This window comes from Chinchilla lanigera, unplaced genomic scaffold (genome assembly GCF_000276665.1).
Source record: "Chinchilla lanigera isolate Chin_1 unplaced genomic scaffold, ChiLan1.0 scaffold00051, whole genome shotgun sequence".
Taxonomy (NCBI): Eukaryota; Metazoa; Chordata; class Mammalia; order Rodentia; family Chinchillidae; genus Chinchilla; species Chinchilla lanigera.
Window position 1 is genome coordinate 13,043,274 of NW_004955452.1, and position 7,129 is coordinate 13,050,402.

A 7,129-nucleotide genomic window follows, 5' to 3' on the forward strand; every position below is an offset into this window, starting at 1 on the left:
GCGGCCGCCGGGGTCCCCAAGGGGAGCCTGCTTCCCTGAGCGACGGCTCGGGGGACCCGGCTTCGGGGTGCGAAGAGGGTCTCCTCGCTGGGGCCACCGGGTCAGTGTGCGCCCAGGACACGGGACACACACTGTCACAGTTTAGCGTCGACCTAGGCGCGGCACCTAAGCCCGCGGACAGGCGTTGGGGAGACGGTCACACAGCCTCACGGTCAAGGTCTGCTGCCCCACCGAGGCACAGTCACACCCTGAATGTCACGCACAGCCCCCGGCAGGCACGTCCCCTAGGGAGACGCTCCTTCGGGGTTCTGGGTCTGCACCCCGACTTCAGCTCTTGCGCGGCGCCAAGGAGCCCCCCTCTTCTGCCCCACCCTGTTCGGGTGGGGCGCCTAGCCCAGCCTCAGAGACACGGACAGGCGTCCCCCACCCACTGTCCGCACAGCAGAGGCATCCCCGGTGTGACGGGAGAACCCCGCTCTACCTGTCGTCTTTCCTGGGGCCCCCACCCGCGCCCACTGTGCCCGCCCATCTCTGGGCCCCGCGCCAGGGGCTGTGCTACGGCGGGGGCGGGTGGGGGAGGGAAAGGGGACTGTCCGGAGCGCAGCCCCAGGCTGCAGAGCCAGGGCACAGGCTGCAGGAGCCGAGAGGCGGAGAGCTGACTGCAGCAGTCCCTGGCTTGAATCCGTCTTGGCGCCCACAGCGATGCTGTAATGGGGGGGAGGGGCCGCGTGGGGGAAGCCGCAGGGGGAGGGGCCGAAGCTGTGGGGGAGGGGCTGGCTCAGGATCGTGACTTTCCAGGGTGGTTGTGAGGGCACGCTGCTTCAGGCGCTAAAAGTTGGGGTGCCAGGCAGCGTGCATCCTCAAAACCCTCTTCATTCCTCCACCTCGTCTGCTCTTAAGAACTTGAGGTGGTGAGGTGTGGGCTTTCGAGGCTTGGAGCGCTGTTCACCGCTCTGAAGACAGACCCGGGAGTTGTTCTGATTCAGTGTTCCCTAACAACTTCTTTCTCTCCATATTCTTTCGGGGCCCTTGGCTCTCCTTCTTTTATAAATGGGCAAACTGAGGCACAAAAAGAAGCCCCAGACCCAAAAGAGCTGGTAGCCAAAACCTCTCCCTTTTCTCAGGGAGATGTTTCTAAAGATGCCATATTACATAAATGACATAAAGGACTTGGAGAGCCCTTCTCCCAAGGGAAACTTGAGAAGTCTAGTGGAAGATTAGCAAATTGGTCGACCATCCTGCTGCCTACAAGACCAGCGCATTGTCCTTTCAATCATGTGCTGAGGTTGCAGACAATTGCCAGTCCAGGGTTCATTCAGCCAAAAACAGATGTCAGAGAAAATAAGATAGAAAGTTGGTCCCAGGAACACTCCCTAGAATTGAAAGAAACATTTCACTTTCTAGGCATCATGTAGGATGCTAAAAGGCACCATCACGCTTTGTCAGTTCTAAGATGTGTACTTTGTAAACTATACTGAAACTGGAAAGCATGTTACAATGGATGAGGACATTCAGTAGATTTTTTTCTACTTTTCTTTTAAAACTATCATCAATGAATTGTATTTTAAAAATTGTACTTTTATTTGTTCATTCAACAACCATTTACTGATTTTACCTGACACCTTACTAGCCTCCAGATATAACAATCAGATGGGTTTACCTGAGAGAGGATACCCATCCAGTGATTAATAAAGGTAATGAGATGCCAGGTGTGGTGGTGCACACCTGTAATCCCAGCACTCGGGAGGCTGAGGCAGGAGGATCCTTGTGAGTTTGAGGCCAGCCTGAGCTACATAGAGAGACCCTGTATCAAAAAGACAATAAATAAATAAAGTCGATGAGGAAGTGAACCAATAATTACTATCCATGTCAACCTCATGGGAGTTTGACCCAGGCAGTTCTACATAGTTCCACATTTAGAAGAACTTCACTCTTATTTTAATGCTCTGCTGTCATTGTCTTAAAATTTTTAATTTTTGAGCAGAAACCTTGCATTCTAAATTATAATAGCTGCTATATTAGGAATTCTACACTTTAACAGAGGTGGGCACAGAATAAGTTAAGAGTCTAGAAGCAACAGCCTGCTCAGCCTAAGTGCAGAGAGCCATTATGAAAAGAGTCTTAAAGATTGAAAGAGAGAGATTCAGGTAGTCACATGTGCAAAGACAGACTCATCAAAGTTGTCAATTAAGTACTATGTCAGACTGGATGCTTGGTTGATCTTCCCACTGAAAACATGATAAATCATTGAAAATGATACATAAGATTTTTTTAAAAATCTTATATGTATCAGTATGCTGGTAAGAAAATACTCTCTCCAGCCCAAATGAAAATGAAGGAGAGATATCCAGGAAGATGGCAGAGTGGTGAGCACCAGAGAAACCGCCTTTCCAATATTTGGGATCCAGACACTGGAATAGAGCAATGTGAGGAAGAGAAGGTAGAGGAAAGTGGGTCCAAAGGACCTGGCAGGAATCTGAAACAAGAATTAGAGCCCACAAGAAGAGACCACAACATAGGAGAGGGAGGTGACAAGTGCCACCTTCTCCCTGAGCCGTGGCTTGTAGCATGGGAGAGGTGGCTCAAACCTGCAGAGGCACAGTGACAACTGGTGATCCCAAAGGCCTCCATAGAGAAACACACCAGTGGAATGGAGCAGTGAATGCTGCAGACTGCAGTGGCCAGTGAGTTATTTGGGTTCAAACACCCCCTCCAGGAGAGGATGATTGGCCAGTAGCCACTTTGGGAAGGGGTCAACAGATGTCAGAACTCAGAGCAGCTACAGGTTGGCTCCATCTAGTGGCTCCCACTGGCAGGCTGAGGCACAAGCGAGTTCACCAGCAGGAGTCACTTGGAGTGTTTAGGCTGAAAGAACTTGAGTCTCAGCCTCACAGCCAGAAGCCAGAAGCAGCCTGAACTTCAGTTGAACTAAAGGCTCAGGTTTGCTGGGATTGTCCACCACCACCATAATTCTACTGCTAGCTTGCTGGGATCAATCAACATGGATCTAAGCTCTGTCTATCCCCTGTATCAACCAGTGACAGCAGAGACATGCACTGAAGTAGACATTTTTTTTTCTGCTTTTCTTCTTTGCTTTGTTTTTAAATTTTTCTATTTTTCTTTTTTTCTTGATTGTTCTTATTTTTCTATGAGAACATTGTTTCTAGTTGTTTTTTGTTTATTTGTTTTGTTCTGTTCTTGTTTCTATTTCTTTCTCCTTTCCTTCCCTCCTGTCATCTCCATGAGATCTCAAAGGTTGTGTAATCTGCTTTTGTCCTCCAGCCTTGCTTCTAATCCCTTTCTCTTCTTGTATTTCTCTGTTTTTCCTCTAATTCCTTTAAAATTTTCTCCTCCTGCTGGGGATGGTGGTACATGTCTGTAATCCCAGCACTCAGGAGGCTGAGGCAGGAGGATTGCTGTGAGTTTGAGGTTAGCCTGGGCTACAAAGTGAGTTCAAGGCCAGCCTGAGCTGCATAGCGAAACCCTGTCTCAAAAAGATAAAAAATTCTCCCCTGAGGGTAAAATCACCATGTTGAAGGGCTATTTACTGTACACAATTTTCTGGTTTGTTTTAGATTGGTTAAATAACTACAACTTCTGTTCATATGGTTAAAGGTGGCAAATTAATAATTACCTCCAATTTGTAATTTTCTAGCCTGTGTTTGATGCTATTATTATTGCTGATTGTACTACTTTCACCAAGGTGACATAATTGTTCTAATTAGTTGTTCTTCTTTGTTTGCCAGGACTGAGATTTCCCAAGGGTCATAATACTATAGGCCAGTGCCAAAGAACTAGGGGCTATGCCAAATAGATAGCAATTCTCATCCCCAATATATTGATGAGGTAGGACCTTGCAACACACTCAAAAACCAAAAACCAAGTATACATGGAAGACACTTCTGAGAAGTAGTCATATCCTAAGGGTTTTTGATACTTGCAATAAAGATGCCTACCATAACAATTTATGAACATCAACACAAGAATTAAACTTTAAAAAAAATAGAAAACAAGAAAACAGAGAAGTAAGATGCAACCCTAGACTTCCAGCTCACCAAGGGCAAATCCAGGGGGCAATGAGATGGAACAATTCAAAATCCACCCATTTTTTCTGAAGGAACAAAGCAAATGAATGAGGCTCTAGAAAAAAATCAAAGCAGAAATAATTTCTCAGATAATTTCAGAGATGATGAATGTAATGAAGGGCATGATTACTGACTCTAGAGAAGATACAGATTTTTAAAAATAGAGGAGCTTAGAAAAATGATGGAAACCATGAATGCCCAAAATAGGAAGGAAATGGAATCCATGAAACAGATTCAATCAGATATCCAAGAGATTAAAAATTCTATTGACAGTATATGCATCATAATGAATCAGTGTGAGGACATAATATCAGATCTAGAAGACAGGATTTTAGTTAGTAATTATGAAAAGAAAGATGTATTAAAAATAGCAAGGAACCATGAAAAATCAAACGGCTACTAGACAATGGAAAGAAGAATAACATAACATTGATAGGAGCCCATGAAAAAGCAGGACATACTGTAAATAATGAAAAATCTGTTCACAGAAGTAATGGTAGAAAACTTCCCAAGCATGGAAAAAAGATTTGATATACAGTAAGTGAGGCATACAGAACTCCAATTAGCAATGATAAAAAATACTCCAAAGGCATAGAGTAGTCAGGATTCCAGAAATTTAACATAAAAACAGAATATTAAAAGCTGGTAGAGCCAGAGATATAGCTCAGTGACACAAGCACCTGCCTGGCAAGCACAAGGTCCTGAGTTCAATTCCCAGTTATACATATATAGAGATAGATAGATAGACAGATAGATAGATAGATAGATAGATAGATATAACTATAGATATATAGATATATACTGTTAGAGAAAAGAAACAAATCACTTATAAAAGTAAGCCCATCAGAATTACAGTAGACTTCTCAACACAAGCCTTTAAGTCAAGGAGAGCTCAGAGTGAAGTATTTCAAGCCCTAAAAGGAAACAACCTCCAACCTGGATTGATGTACCCTGCAAAATTATCTTTCAAATTTGATGGAGAAATAAGATACTTGCTTGACAAAGAACACCTGAAGAAATTCATGACCATAAAACCAGCAATCCAGAAGGTCCTGAAGGACATTCTATGAAGAGACAAGGAAGACTACAACACCATGAACCCCAAAAGAATGCATACACCAGGCAAGGCAAGTAATTAAACAGAGGAGAAGAAAGGGAACCAACAAGAGGAAAATAACATGACAAGGATAAATCAATACAATATCAGTTATAACCATCAATGTAAATGGTCTCAATTCACCAATCAAAAGAAATATACTGGCAGAATGGATAAAAAAAAAAAAATCCAATCCAGGCATAGTGGTGCACACCTGTAATCCCAGCATTCAGGAGGCTGAAGCAGAAGGATTAATCAGAGTTCAAGGCCATCCTGGGCTACATAGTGAGTCAATGCCAGCCTGAACTGGCAAGATCCTGTCTTTAAAAAATCCAACAATATACTGCAAACAAGAAATACATTTAACTCAAAGAAATTCATAGACTGAAAGTCAAAAGATAGAAAACAAAACTCCATATGACAAGAAGCTAGAAAAAAAACAGAGATAGCTAGTCTATTTGCAGACAAAGTGGATTTCAAGTCAAGACTAATCAACAGGGCTGGGGATATAGCTCAGTGATGCAGCACCTGACTGGCAAGTGAAAGGTTCTGAGTTCAATTCCTGGTACCAAAAAAAAAAAAAGACTAATCAAGAGAGACAAAGAAGGTCACTACATCCTTGTTAATGGAACAATTCAAGAGGAAGACATAACAATAATAAATATAGATGCATGAAATACCAGTGCACCCAGCTATACACAACAAATATAAATGGACATGAGATATCAAATAAGCATTAATACAATTATAATGGGGGAATTTGATATACCACTCTCACAAATGGACATCAACTACACAAAAAAATCAACAATGAAATATCAGAAATGAATTAAATTTTTGAACAAATAGATTTACTGTGAACCCACTATTCCACACCAAGCCATCAGACTACACATTCTTCTTGGCTGTACAAGGGACATTCTCCAAAATAGACCACATAGCTCACAGAATATGCTTAAGTAAATTGAAATTATCTTGTGCATATTATTGGACCAGAGTGCAATGAAATTGGAAATTGATGGCAAAATAAACCCAAAAACTTCATAAATATATGGAAACTAAATGCTTGTGAATAACTAATGGATCACAGATGAATTTTAAAAAGAAATTACACAGTTTCTACAATTAAATGACAATGTCAATACAACATATTGGAATGTACAGGATGCAATGAAAGCAGTCCTATGAGGGAAATTTAGAGCAGTGAATTCCCATATCAGGAAAACAGAAAAAATAAATAACCTAATGTTGAACCTCAAGCTTCTAGAAAACAAAGAGAAAGTCAGGCCCAAAGCTCATATGAGGGAAAAAATTATAAATGCAACTGAGACTAAGAAAACAATTACACCACTTTGAAGATATCAATACGTAATACAACAACCATTGTTAATTTCCTACCACTTTGTCTGTAACTCTCTGTTGTTCTTTTGCTATTTTGTAAATGGATGTCTGTTTGTTAATATGTTTTCCTTCTTTTATTTTTAAAATAAATTTTTTAAAAAGAGCTAATACAAAAAAGAAAACAGTTACAAGGAATTAATGAATCAAAGAGTTGGTTCTTTGAAAGATTAAATAAAATTGACAAACCCTTACTCAACCTTATCAAAAAAAGGAAAGAAAAGACTCATAGCCATGCAATTAGGGATTAAAAGGGTGAAGTCACCACAGATCCTATAGAAATCCGAAAGATCCATACCTATTTTGAGAACATGCATTCTAATAAGATGGAAAATACAGAAGAAATAGGCAGATTCCTAGATATATATAAACTATCAAAGCTGAATCAAGAAGGTAAAAGATTGCAAATGAACAAATATTAATGAATGAGATTGAAGGTGTAATTTAAAACCTACCAACAAAGAAAAGCCCAGGCACCAGGGATATAGCTCAGTGGCACAGCACCTGCCTGGCAAGCACAAGGTCCAGAGTTCAACTCCTAGAACAACAA